The sequence below is a fragment of the Rhinatrema bivittatum genome, chromosome 10 (assembly GCF_901001135.1).
Source record: "Rhinatrema bivittatum chromosome 10, aRhiBiv1.1, whole genome shotgun sequence".
NCBI classification, from domain to species: Eukaryota; Metazoa; Chordata; class Amphibia; order Gymnophiona; family Rhinatrematidae; genus Rhinatrema; species Rhinatrema bivittatum.
Window position 1 is genome coordinate 46160850 of NC_042624.1, and position 15343 is coordinate 46176192.

Genomic DNA, 15343 nt, shown 5'->3' on the forward strand with positions numbered 1-15343 from the left:
TTAACGATCGATTTTGGCTGGGGGGGAGGGAAATCTGATCGTCGTGTTTTGTTTTTTTTTTTAAATCGTTAAAAATCGTAAATCGGGGGAGGGCGGGAAAACGGGCACACCAAAACAATCCTAAAACCCACCCCGAACCTTTAAAACAAATCCCCCACCCTCCCGAACCCCCCCAAAATGTTTTAAATTACCTGGGGTCCAGTGGGGGGGGGGGGTGTCCCAGCGCGATCTCCCACTCTCTGGCCATGGCTGCGTTAAGAGAAATGGTGCCGGTGGCCCTTTGCCCTTATCATGTGACAGGGCAAAGGTAGCGCCGGCGCCATTTTGGTTCCTGGCTCCCGACGTCACACGTGCAGGAGATCGCTCCCGGACCCCCGCTGGGCCCCCAGGGACTTTTGGCCAGCTTGGGGGGGCCTCCTGACCCCCACAAGACTTGCCAAAAGTCCAGCGAGGGTCCGGGAGTGACCTCCTGCATGCGGGCCGTATTGCCAATATTCAAAATGGCGCCGGCGCTACCTTTTCCCTCACTATGTCATAAGAGCCACCGGCGCCATTTCTCTTAACGCAGCCGTGGCCAGAGAGCGGGAGATCGCGCCGGGACTCCACCACTGGACCCTAGGTAATTTAAAACATTTTGGGGGGTTCGGGAGGGTGGGGGATTTGTTTTAAAGGGTCGGGGTGGGTTTTAGGGTTGTTTTGGTGTGCCGGTTTTCCTGCGCCCTATTTAACGATACAATACAAATGCCCCTGACGATAAATCGGGGGCATTTGTATTGTATCGTGCACTCTAACAATTTTGGACGATTTTAAAATTATCTGACGATAATTTTAATCGTTCAAAAACGATTCACATCCCTACTATTTGTCCTGATCTGGACGAGCCCAAACGGGTGAGAACTTGGATGCTGATCAGGGTCAAGCCTGGCTAATAGCTAGGGCACGACTAAGAAAACCCAGGTGCTGTGGTTCTGCAGCATGCAATGGCAAACCTCTGCCAAGAAAAGATCACAGGCCACCATGGTGGGGCCATGACTGCCTAACCTTTCACATCCAGAAAAAAACCAAAAGTATAAACAACTATTTATTTGGATATCTGAAAGAATAATATGCACATTGTCACAGACCTATAGTTTATCGAATATAAATGCTATTCTTTTCTTGCTAACTGTAAGAGAAGTTTCATGCAGTCGATGTTTTACAATATTTACATCTCTGAAAATAGAATCCACGGTTTGCATTATTGACCAATATTCAAATACTTACTGCTGAGGTAATGAGCTAACTATATGCACGTCTCTCTGATCATCAGTCATCTGCGGTAGAATGTAGGCCATCGGCTGCCTTTATTTAAACCAAGTCTTCAATTTTTCCTAGTGGGCACAAACAAAAAAAAAAAAATAATAACAATGATACAGCTCAGATATCACACATCAAAGGTCTTTAGACTGGGGTAACATGTGCTTTAGTTTGCAAAAGGCCTGAATGCAGGCTGCTACACTAATGAAAGGAATAGGAATTTTTGTTTCCATCTGGTGCGCTATTGCTCTGTTATAGGCAACAGTGATCCAAAAAAAAAAAATGTAAATAGAAATCAGGAAAAGTTTACAGTAGGGTTGACCTGGGAGAGAGTAGGTGGTCTAGTGCTTAAAATAGTGAAGCAGAAACTTGGATACTGAGTTTCAAATTTTCATTGCCTTGGGTACCCACTTAAGAACCCACATTTCCTATTTTGAGATAGGAAAGAAGTCCGAGACAAATAGACCAGCAAAGATAAATATTTGCTATTCCGTGCAGGAGCAAAGGCTGATTGAAAGGTTAAATGGGCAAAAAGTGGGTGTATGTGGTCAAAGATGCAAGAGTTGCTGTCTGTAAGGAACACCACTCGCCAAACGGGACAAAAATCTCACAATGCTTGGTGTCTTTTTACCCCACCCCGGAGCCCTTCATTATTCTTCACTGCCTCTTCTATAGGATCCCTCACTGTCTCCATGAAGACTTGCAGAGTCCCAAAAGAGTCCTGTTAAAAGGCCCCTCATATATGTGCGTGAGCAAGAAACAGAACATGTATAAAAAGGGGCAGGACCAGCATTTACATGCGAAAATCACGATTTTAAAACCAGTGAGCGAAGCGTTGAGCTGTTACCTGTGCATATTTACTTCTGCTCTTTTTTCAGGTGCAAGTTAGAATAAAACTCGTTATAGCCAAAAACTGACTGGGTGGGGGTCTGCTCAAACTGGTGGACCAAGTGGTCAAACTGGTTATTTCCTTCACATGAGCATTTTTTAAAATTGGCTCGCTTGCGCATGTAAAAGCCCAAGTCCTAATGAAAGATATGCAAATAATGTTTCCTCATATATTCGCTTAAAATTAGGAGCACAAGTATGCACGCTGGGCATATTTTATATTATAGCTGCATATTTGTGAGGATGATATAAATTCCACCATAAGTGAGCTTGTGCCCACATTTGCAGGTATGTGTGTGTGTGCATGCTCGTTTTTAAGTTACTATCTCTATATGTACCTGACTAGTTGAATCATTTGAAGTGTCAGTCAGGTACAGCAATGTGGAAGCAATGGTAGCACAGTAAAAAGGTCCATGAAATTGACAAATACAAAGTGATAGAACACACTAGAAATGTGTAGAGTTGTGCTTTCCTTTGAAATGACATAGTCAATGTGAATTACTGAAACAGCCTTGCTGTAACCAGCTTGGGCAGCAGAATCACAGAACCAGCAGGGGGCAATTAGATCATTTGAGGGCTGTGCTCAGCCAGAACACAGGAGATACTAAAGCTTCTTGTGTCCAGCTATGTAAAAAAGTTTAACATAGTAAGCCAATCTGGGGGAGGCTATTGTCAAATGCAATAGCAGATACAGGGTCCTGAGAGCAACCTTGACCAAGGGTAACTTTAACTCCCTCCCACCCTGCCCCACTACCCACCCACCCCTGGGGTTTTGTTTCTGATATAAACTGTCTGCATACATAATTTCTCACCTTTATAGGTTGGTAATTTGGTAATTCCTTAAGTGTTATCCATCAAATTTACAAAAATGAGGACTATCCAATGCAACTGTTGTGGAACCTTTATATTGAGGGTAATCATATGGAAACTTAAGGCTTGCCCCACTTGTTCAGAACTCTCTACCTTGGAAAAGGAACTGGCTGAAGTTAAAGCTGAATTAGCTTCAATAAAGAAAGTCCCAGCCACCTTACATTATTCAGGAATTAATTACCCATTACCACAGAATAACCAAAGGTCTAGGAAAAAGAGATTTACTGTGGGCTCAGGAAGGATAAGACCTGTGACCCAGAGACACCCGTTATTGACAGCTGTGCAGCCCACAACTCTACACCCCCCCCCCCCCCCCACTCACACAGGGCATTAAGGAACTAAAAAAACAGTATTACAGTGGGCTCTGGAAGAATTAGACCTATGATCCAGAGACACACACTGTATCAAGTGCAAAAAGTACAAAATTCCTTCTCTGTACTAAATACTGAAGAAATTCTTGAGAAAAAGATTGAAGTGTTATCTGAAAAGAGAGAAGAAACCCAATGCATACAGAAATTCCAGATCAGAAACCAAAGAAAAAAGCTCACTGTGATGGATGACTCTGTCATCAGAGGCACTAATCTTTTCCCTTGCACAAATGCATAGGGAAAAGTGGATAACAAAACTCAACTAAAGAGGTCACAAAAGGAGTCCAGGAACAGCAGTAAACTGAACGAAGAAAGCTGGAAAGCTATGAGCACAAATGCTCGTAGTTTGGGCAATAAAATCCCAGATCTGCAAGTCCCAATGGTGGAGGCGGACTTGGAGGTTGTTGCTGTCACAGAAACGTGGTTTTCGGAATCTCATGACTGGGATACGGCAATACCAGGCTATAACTTGTTAAGGAAGGATAGAGAGGATAGGAAAGGGGGAGGAGTGGCTCTTTATGTCAGAAACAATATCCAAGCATTTGAGCTGTAAGGAAGATGGGGCAATGAAGAAGCACTATGGGCCGACCTAAAAAAAGATGGGGCATCCATTTTTATTGGAGTGGTTTACAGGCCTCCAAACCAAAAGGAAGAACTGGACAGAGATCTGATTGAAGACATCCAAAAGATAGGAAAGAAGGGAGAAGTGATCGTTGGAGACTTTAATATGCCAGATGTAGACTGGAGAATCCCATCTGCAGAATCTAATAATAGTAGAGAAATAGTGGATGCCCTGCAAGTAGCTTTGTTCAAACAATGGTAATGGAACCCATGAGAGAAGGAGCAATACTCGACTTAGTGCTCACTAATGGAGATAATGTCTCTGATGTCCAGGTGGGCGCCCACTTCAGCAGCAGTGATCATCAAACGGTATGGTTTAATATCACAAAAAGGATACGGAAAAGAAGCACAAAGACCCAAGTTTTGCAGTTCAAAAACACGGACTTTGATGAAATGGGGAAGTACCTGGAGGAACTAAAAGGCTGGGAGAACGAGAGAGATGTGGATCAACAGTGGACCAATCTAAAAGGAGCAGTTACCAAGGCAACTAATCTATATGTTAGAAAAGTAAAGAAAAGCAAAAGAAAAATGAAATCTATCTGGTTCTCAAAGGAGGTGGCTGACAAAATAAAGGCCAAAAGAACAGCGTTCAAGAAATATAAAAGATCCCAAAGGGAGGAGCACAAAGAAGAATATCTGGTAGAACTGAGGGAGACGAAGAAATTAATCAAGATGGCAAAAAGTCAAGTGGAAGAGAGGATTGCCAAGGACGTGAAGAGAGGTGACAAAACATTTTTCAGATATATCAGTGAAAACAGAAGAGTTCAAAGTGGTATGGTGAAATTGAAAGGTGGAAAGGATCAATGTGTGGAGAGAGATGAAGAAATGGCAGAAATATTAAATGAATACTTCAGTTCTGTGTTCACTAAAGAGTACCCTGGAGAAGGACCGTCGCTAGTTAACAAGAAATTGGAGGGGAGTGGAGTAGATGTAACTCCATTTACAGTAGAGAATGTATGGGAAGAGCTGGGGAAACTGAAAGTGGACAAAGCCATGGGGCTTGATGAGGTTCATCCCAGGATACTGAGGGAGCTCAGAGATGTGCTGGCGGGTCCGCTGTGTGACCTGTTCAATAGATCCCTAGAAACGGGAGTGGTGCCGAGTGATTGGAGAAGAGCAGTGGTGGTCCCGCTTCACAAGAATGGGAACAGAGAAGAGGCCTGGAACTACAGACCAGTTAGCCTCACTTCGGTGGTGGGAAAAGTAATGGAGTCACTGCTGAAAGAGAAAATAGTGAACTATCTACAGTCGGGAGAATTGCTGGACCAGAGGCAGCATGGATTCACCAGGGGAAGATCCTGTCAGACAAATCTGATTGACTTTTTTGACTGGGTAACCAAGGAATTGGATCGAGGAAGAGCACTCGATGTCATCTACTTGGATTTCAGCAAAGCTTTTGATACGGTCCCGCATAGGAGACTGGTGAATAAAATGAGAAGCTTAGGAGTGAGTGCCGAGATGGTGACCTGGATTGCAAACTGGTTGATGGACAGAAGACAATGTGTGATGGTAAATGGAACTCTCTCTGAAGAGAGAGCGGTTTTAAGCGGTGTACTGCAAGGATCGATGTTGGGCCCGCTCCTGTTCAATATCTTTGTGAGCGACATTGCAGACTGGATAGAAGGTAAGTTTTGTCTTTTTGCGGATGACACTAAGATCTGCAACAGAGTGGACATGCCGGAAGGAGTGGAGAGAATGAGATGGGATTTAAGGAAGCTGGAAGAGTGGTCGAAGATATGGCAGCTGAGATTCAATGCCAAGAAGTGCAGAGTCATGCATATGGGGAATGGAAATCCGAATGACCTGTATTCGATGGAGGGAGAAAGGCTGATGTGCATGGAGCAGGAGAGAGACCTTGGGGTGATAGTGTCTAATGATCTGAAGTCGGGGAAACAATGTGACAAGGCGATAGCTAAAGCCAGAAGAATGCTGGGCTGCATAGAGAGGAATATCGAGTAAGAAAAGGGAAGTGATTATCCCTTTGTACAGGTCCTTGGTGAGGCCTCACCTGGAGTACTGTGTTCAGTTCTGGAGACCGTATTTCCAAAGAGACAGAGACAAGATGGAGGCGGTCCAGAGAAGGGCGACCAAAAAGGTGGAGGGTCTTCATCGAATGACATGAGGAAAGATTGAATAAACTAAATATGTACACCCTGGAAGAAAGGAGGAGAAGAGGTGATATGATACAGACTTTCAGATACTTGAAAGTTTTTAATGATCCAAAGACAACGACAAACCTTTTCCGTCGGAAAAAAATCAACAGAACCAGAGGTCACGATTTGAAGCTCCAGGGAGGAAGACTCAGAACCAATGTCAGTAAGTATTTCTTAACAGAGAGGGTGGTGGATGCCTGGAATGCCCTTCCGGAGGAAGTGGTGAAGACCAGAACTGTGAAGGACTTCAAGGGGGCGTGGGATAAACACTGTGGATCCATAAAGTCTAGAGGACGTGAATGAAGAGTGGGTGGCTCACGGGAATGACGGCTACTACCTGGAGATAATAACCTTATTCAATAAACATACACATGGTTAATGCGACTCCAACATTGCTCTAAGCTTCAATGGCAAGAGGAAATGTGGAAAAAAGGATTTGCATTCACAAAAAAGCGGGGAGTAGCTTACTTGTTAAGGCGGTTACTACCCCAAACCAAATAAGTCTGATACTTCACTTTGAATGCATATCCAGCGCAGCTCACTGCTTCAACGGCAGGGGGGAATGAAGAAATAGGATTTCATCCAGACAACATCTAACAAGGCATTGATCTGAGCAGTATGAGTATACAAACATCGGGGTAACTTGCTCGATACAACGGTTACTACCCTCAAACATTAAACCTTATACTTCACTTTGATGCAGCTCCAACACTGCTCTCTGCTTCATGGTGGGGGTGGAAGGAAATTAGAATAAAAAAAAGTTATCAATAAGGGCCCTGAACTCAGCGGTTGGAGTAACAGATAAGTATGAGAAAATAAGTGTGATAGCTTGATGGGCAGACTGGATGGGCCTATTGGTCTTCTTCTGCCGTCATTTCTATGTTTCAACCTGGATATTTAAGCTCACCAGCCCAGATAGACAGCAACTTGGCAACAAGTTCACTTACTACAGATACCTCTTTATTCATCGCTGTTCCGGTTCCTGCTTCCGTGATTAGAGACTATCGGGTACCTGCTTCTTGGTGGCCCTTTCTGGTCTCTTGGCTATCCGCTCCTCGGAGGTCCTTTCCACGGATTCCTGCCTGCCTCGGTCCTGTGGTCCTCCGGATCAGCCTTAGCCTTCTCGCTGTGAGTACTACACTGTGGGTTCCTGTGACCCCCTATGTGGGAGCTCTCTCAGGTGTACCTCGCTCTGTGGACCATTACCGTGAGACCTGAAGAGATATCCTCCCTGGTATACCCCGCTTTGAAGACCACTACCGTGACTTCCATCGAGGAACTCTCCTGCTTCCTTTATCTACGGACCCAGGGTACCAGAGTGACTGTACGCTTACCGACACCCTCGCTCCTCGGGTAGTGTCGCACCTACGACCTTCTCCAGTTCCTGAGCTGAGTCTGACGTCAGCATCCTGCTGCCATCCCATGGCCTGCCACCAGGGGTCACTACTTCGTTCATTCTACTGCTGCTGTATCCCATCCCACAGTCGAGGACTCCGCCTGCAAATGGCAAGGCTCAGTGGGGCTCCTCCCCTTGGCGATTCCACCTCTCGCCTCGACCAAAGGGTCCACTCACACTTACTGATCCTAACAGACACTAGTGCTCCTGAGCTCAAGAATGAGACAAAAAACATCAGTGTGATTGATGATGCGAATTTTCTTATTTAATATCTGTTCCCTCACTCCCTAGTATCCTTCATCTGCAGAAGAAGCTCTGAACATCACTCAGCTTCCTTCATTCCTCAGATTATGGAAGAACGAATTATAGATATGAATTAAAAGCAAGACACCTCCAGCCATTAGGTGTCACCTCCACATTCTCCATACATTTTTTTGATCAGTGTTTATAGAAGAAAGGGAAAATGATAAATGTAAGGAAGGAAATGGCATTAATAAATGTGAAATGATTACAAACTCATTTATTTAGGAAGAGGTATCTTAAGAACTTACATAGATGAGAGTGAATAAGGCAATGAGTCCTGAAGATACTAAAAGAGCTCCCTGAATGTACTGACTACTAGGGATGTGAATCGTTTTAGGACGATTAAAATTATCGTCCGATAATTTTAATATCGTCTTAAACCGTTATGGAACACAATACAATAGAGATTCTAACGATTTATCGTTATAAATCGTTAGAATCGTGAGCCGGCACACTAAAACCCACTAAAACCCACCCCCGACCCTTTAAATTAAATCCCCCACCCTCCCGAACCCCCCCCCAAATAACTTAAACATTTCCTTGCCAAATCCTACCTCCTTCAATCCCCCACCCTCCCGAACCCCCCCCCCCCAAATGACTTAAATTACCTGGGGGTTCGGAACGGCAGCGGTCCGGAACGGGCTCCTGCTACTGAATCTTGTTGTCTTCGGCCGGCGCCATTTTCCAAAATGGCGCCGAAAAATGGCGGCGGCCATAGACCAACAGGATTCGACGGCAGGAGGTCCTTCCGGACCCCCGCTGTACTTTTGGCAAGTCTTGTGGGGGTCAGGAGGCCCCCCCCAAGCTGGCCAAAAGTTCCTGGAGGTCCAGCGGGGGTCAGGGAGCGATTTCCCGCCGCGAATCGTTTTCCGTACGGAAAATGGCGCCGGCAGGAGATCGACTGCAGGAGGTCGTTCAGCGAGGCGTCGGAACCCTCGCTGAACGACCTCCTGCAGTCGATCTCCTGCCGGCGCCATTTTCTGTACGGAAAACGATTCGCGGCAGGAAATCGCTCCCTGACCCCCGCTGGACCTCCAGGAACTTTTGGCCAGCTTGGGGGGGGCCTCCTGACCCCCACAAGACTTGCCAAAAGTCCAGCGGGGGTCCGGAAGGAGCTCCTGCCGTCGAATCCTGTTGGTCTATGGCCGCCGCCATTTTTCGGCGCCATTTTGGAAAATGGCGCCGGCCGAAGACAACAAGATTCAGTAGCAGGAGCCCGTTCCGGACCGCTGCCGTTCCGGACCGCCGCTGGACCACCAGGTAATTTAAGTCATTTGGGGGGGGTTCGGGAGGGTGGGGGATTTAATTTAAAGGGTCGGGGGTGGGTTTTAGCGGGTTTTAACGATTTTAACGATATATCACAATATTTTACCCCCCCAAACGGCAACAATACGATTCCCTCCCCCTCTCAGCCGAAATTGATCGTTAAGACGATCAAGGACACGATTCACATCTCTACTGACTACGTATCTCAGGACTATTCAACTTTTCCCTGAAGACTTGAGAGGTTCTGAGGAACCTGAGTTTAGTGGATGTAGTTCTGGTACACAAAGGTGGGAAAAAGGATGAGGTAGGCAATTAGACCTGTTAATCTGAATTCAGCAGTGGGCAATTCTTTGGAAACAATGCTAAAGAAAAAGACAGTGCAGCACCTTAAAACAAGTAGATTGCAGGACACCAGGCAACATAGTTTCAAGATGGGAAGATTCTGTCAGACAACTTGATTGAACATACGAAGTGCAATTCTTTATTAGATCAATGGTCCATCAAGCCCAATATGCTGTTTCTATCAGTGGCCACTTGTAAGTATCTGGAAGGTCTTAATGAGTTGACCCCTTTCCTGTTGCTCATTTCCAGAAATAAGAGGTAGCAATCCTCACATCTACCTGGTCAACAATTGATAATGGATCAGACTTCCAGAAACTTGTCCAAACTTGAGTTCTTTAATGTTTTGAATCAACAAGATGCCTGTTTGGACATCAGTAAATTGCACATACAGTTATTTTAAACAAGCTGGTCAATGTAGATAAAATTGTATTTGAGTGAGGAACTGTTTAAGCAACAGATGCAGCGAAAAGTGGTCAAAGGACTCTACTCTGGTTAAGGTAAATTGACCAGTGAGATGTACCAGAGCTCAGTAATAGAATTGGTTTCAATAACTTTATTAGCAAAATTATAGCATGATTTGAGGGAAAATGTTTGGTACAAAGTTTTGTATCATCTGTAAACAAAGCAGATGTACCAAAACAAGCAAAAAAAAAAGAAAGGGTTTAAAAAAAATAACAGGAAGAATGGCCAAGGCTTTTGAAAATGGAGATTCAATGCTAAAACATGCAAAATAATAAATCTGAGGTGTAGAATCCCAGAGAGGTAGCTATATTAGCCTGAAGTGGCAAAATGACAGACAACACAGATAACACTGTGATGAAGTGGATTATTCACCTCAGAAATATAATGCTTCAATAAATCTATTCATCTATAAGATGGCACCAGCCTCTGTGTTTTAATTGAGGTGCAAAAATCTGGTAGCAGCATATCATTTAGAAGGACAAGAAAGGGAAACTGTTAAACAAGGAGATCTAGGAGTATCCAAACAAGGGGCAAATAAAGCAAGCATGACCCAGGAATTCTTAGCAGGTACATTAATCATGTGCAACACACCTCTGTCTAACATATAAATAGACCACCTACATCAGAGGAATTCTTAGGCCATAGCATAGCAGATTTCAATAAACAAGCCACAAGTCTCCAGAAACCAACTGGATTGATACCCTCGTGTTGATGGTAACTTGGTCTGTCAAGAAAGGATCACAAGGTCCTTGAAGGACAGATGTTTCGGTAACAGCTTCACTAGTTTTAGAAGCTCCATTCTTGCAGGCTGCAGCAAAGCTATAATGAATTTTCAGCTACTGTGGAAAGAGGTGCAGGTCATGGGGAGGAAGACATTAGAGACACTGGACTGTGGGTTCTGCAGGGCTGCCAAGGAAAGCCAGACAAAGATGGTGGTTCCTGGAGCTCCCAACCACACCACCAGAGATGTGGAGGTGAGAGCATGGGCATCGTCCCCTAAGGGCACAGGTTTTGGAGGTGCAGCGTGAAAAAATCCTCATTATTATAACCCACATACCAGGTTCAAGTGCCTTTCCCTGGATTAGGGTCTCCAGCGGGGGATGCTTTGCTCATATCATGATTCTAGCATGTTACAACAGAGGGGAGTGAGAGGAGTGGAAAAAGAGAAGTGATGAGGAAAAAGGATGAGAAAAGAGAAGGATATAGAGAGGGAACAAGAGTGCATGGGAGAGAGAGTGCACCACTTACACACAAACACTCCAATCACCCTCCCCATCCCCAGCTTCCCGAGCTGGGCAAATAATGGAGAAGGGGTGGAGACAGAGGACAAGGTTGCTGGCAAGTGTTCCAGCTTTAAAGAAATCTAGAAATATCTGCCATTCTCCCCTAGGAACCCTGCCCCCTGCTTCTCCCTTGCCCAACTATTCAAATCACCAAAAGGGCTAGAATTGTCCCCTCCAAAACCCTTCTCAGCAAAAATCTCCAAGGGACTCTGGTCCCTCCTTCACCCCCTCCAGCTCAGCAAACTCTGAGGAGCACTTCCCCATCTCTGGCCCTCTCTGATTTGAAATATCCTATGTGGCCCTTTTCTTGAAAAGTTTAGGGACCCCTAATATAGACCATAGCTAATACCCGAGCATTAGAAATGTGCCAACAATTTGAAGTCATACTCAAGCCAGGTGGATGCGAGCCTGGTACCAATAGGATTTTTTTCTGCTCTGCAGGGGAAATTCATTGGATTTTTACCAGCAGGTTTGGAGAAAATTCTAAAGATGTAGATGTAAATTTATAAAACAGATCTCTCATCTGATGAAATCTAATTTTTTTTTAGAATTGTAAGCAAACTTTTGTAATCCATTTTGAATTCTTTTTTAAATGTTTGATGAATCAATTCAATTAACTTTCAATATTTTCCAGGTTTGTCAAATTGCTCAACAAAACCATTCTGAAAACATTTCTTCTTGGAATCTCTAAAAGGAACACCCAGTGACATAGACATATCACAAAAATTGCTCTAGTTTTGTAAAGAATTGATTGATTTCCATCAGTGAATGAGGCTAGTACATATAGAACCAAAATTACATTTCATAAGTTACAAAAAAAGTTAGAAATGTTCATGAAGGAACACACAAACTGTAGTTTAGTGAACTGTTGCATTTACTTCCCAAAATCTTAAAAATGACCTGTCGCACTATTGTAATAAAATACTAGGAAGTTAGTTTCCACCTCATCTTATCTGTTATAAAATAGGTTTTATGATGCAATTATTTTATAAACCAACCCAATAATTGTCTTTCCTCATCAGTTTCTATGCAATGAAAGAATTAGCATAAATTTGAAATTTGTGAACAATAGTGCCAATCGTCAAGGCTTTGACCCTGGCTACTGTCCTTTAGCACATTTTTCATTTATATTCATAACTCAATCATAAAAAAAAAAACTGTCTAAAGTGGACAGTATGTCTCCATACAATAAAATAATGGCATCAGCATGTGAGATGATGGTATAGGGTTGAATGTACTTTTAGTTATTATTTCAGCAAAATTAAGACAATCATTTGCAACCATAGGGGTAGATTTTAAAATGCGCGCGGACGTCCATGTGCGCGCACTACCCAGCGCGCGCACATGGATGCCCGATTTTATAACATGCGCGTGCAGGTGCGCGCATGTTATAAAATCGGGGGTCAGCGCATGCAAGGGGGTGCACAATTGTGCAACTTGTGCACGCTGACGCCCGTGGACTTCCCCCATTCCCGCCCCCTAACCCTAACTTAACCCTCCCAAAATTTTTATTTTACCTGTTGCACCTGCATGCTTGCTGCTGTGCCGAGGGCCTCTAGCCCCTCCCACGGACCGTCCCACCCCACCCACTCCCTGCCTCCTGCCTACCCACAAACCCGATGCCCAGGGACATATGCGCGTCCCTGGGATTTATGCGCGTAACCTTTTTAAAATCCGGGCCACAATGGGTATATAGTCAGAAATTTTATACTGTATATCTATAAAACCCGATGGACCAACATGCCCATTCTTGTTTGAATTAAACGTGATGCAAAGGAGTACTTTATGTTAAATGCAATAAAAATGAATGCATATTGGCTACTCCAGTAAGGTAGTAAAAGGATTATATCAAATGCCATGGTTTATGATAACAACAATGCACTAAACTGGTGGAGAGAAATAATGAATATGTTCTTCAAAAGGAAGTCATTGCCAGTCAATGCTTTTCTGAGAAGCGGGTTTATTTGTGTGGAATTTCAGTAGAAATGTTATACATTAAATGGAGAATAGAGTATAAATCTTTTTATTAGTCAAGTCTGAGAATATCTGCCTGGTGCCTCAGTAGATTGACAATAAACTTCAAAAATGAAAGCAATTTTGAAGCTTGTCCAAATGCAATTACTGTAAGTTCCAAACTGTGGCAAAAGAACTGAACTAAATCAATATTTTATGGTGAGAAAAGCATTCGTTAGGAGAGAAAGCCTGTGTTTGTGTTTATTGTTCATTGCTTTCATTTGCTGGCTACCCACAAAGGAAATATATTCCAATTTAAAACAGTATGGAATCAAAACCTGTTTGTTCCTGACTCTCCTTTTAAAGGACCGTGGTTTTAATGAAATATGCAGAAGAGGCATTTTGAATATTTGACCCACCTAATCAGGCCTGTCCTCAGAGACTAGGTATAAAATGTGACTTTTCCAGGGCAACAAACCCCCTTTCTTATTAATTTGGGTTTTCTTCATCTAGAATCCTTTGCTTCAGTTAATCAGCCTTTCACATTCATGAGCAATTTTTATGCCAGCTGGTATTGTCTTAGAAGACAAGGTTGCTTGATCAATTGCCAAGTAACTGAGTCTACTTTCAGCTCGCCGTTAATCTAGCATGTTGAATTTTTTTTTTAATTGATTTCTTTATTATTCGTCAAATGCTTGTTTTAAACCACAAAACACTGTGAGCCTTCACTCAAAATAAAATAAGGATTTTTGTCAGGTGTTGATAGTTTGTTGAACTGGTATAAGAATTAGTCGGAGATGATGATGTTTATGAGCTTTTGAGACCATAGAGGTCTCCTTCCTCAGATTGACTGAATGCCTATTCCATAAGGAATTTATGTGATCTCATAAGCACATGCAAAACATCTCTGAATAATTCTTCTTATGGTTGAATAAAATTGAACACAATCCAGCTGTCTTCAGAAATAATATGGCTGAACAATACATGTTAATTGTGGTGACTTAGCCTAAGGGATAGAAAGGAGAACCTGAAGGAATTTACCTTAGCAAACGTACAATTTTTGTATTCTGTACACAGTATTATCTGATATTGTTTATTCTATATACATCATTTGTATATGCTAAGTGGTCTATGAACCAGGGAAATCAGAGTTCAAATCCTATTGTCCTTTCTTATGACCTTGGACAAGTCACTGTACCTTCCATTGCCTCAAGTACAATTTTAAAAGCCTGTACGTGTCAAAACTGGCTAGAGATGTGAATCGTGTCATCAATCATCTTAACGATCGATTTTGGCTGGGGGGGGGGGGGGAGGGAATCGGATCGTCGCGGTTTTAGGTTTGTAAATATCGTTTAAATCGTGTTTTAGTGTGCCGGGAAAACCGGGACACTAAAACAACCCTAAAACCCACCCCGACCCTTTAAAATAAATCCCCCACCCTCCCGAACCCCCCAAAAAAGCTTTAAATTACCTGGGGTCCAGTGGGGAGATCCCGGTGTGATCTTCCAGTCTCGGGCCACGTCTGCGTTAATGGCGCGGCGCTATTTCGGTTCCTGCCCCCCGACTTCAAGAGCGCAGAAGATCGATCCCGGACCCCTGCTGGACCCCCAAGGGACTTTTGGCCAGCTTGGAGGGGCCTCCTGACCCCCACAAGACTTGCCAAAAGTCCAGCGGCGGTCCGGAACGACCTCCTGCAGTCGAATCGTGTTGCCGTACGGCCGGCGCCATTTTGCCGTACGGCCGGCAACATGATTCGACTGCAGGAGGTCGTTCCGGACCCCTGCTGGACTTTTGGCAAGTCTTGGGGGGGTCAGGAGGCCCCCCCAAGCTGGCCAAAAGTCCCTGGGGTCCAGCGGGGGTCCGGAACGACCTCCTGCAGCCGAATCGTGTTGCCGTACGGCCGGCGCCATTTTGTGCAAAATGGCGCCGGCTGTACGGCAAAATGGCGCCGGCCGTACGGCAACACGATTCGACTGCAGGAGGTCATTCCGGACCCCCGCTGGACTTTTGGCAAGTCTTGTGGGGGTCAGGAGGCCCCCCCAAGCTGGCCAAAAGTCCCTGGGGGTCCAGCGGGGGTCCGGGAACGACCTCCTGCAGTCGAATTGTGTTGCCGTACCGCCGGCGCCATTTTGTGCAAAATGG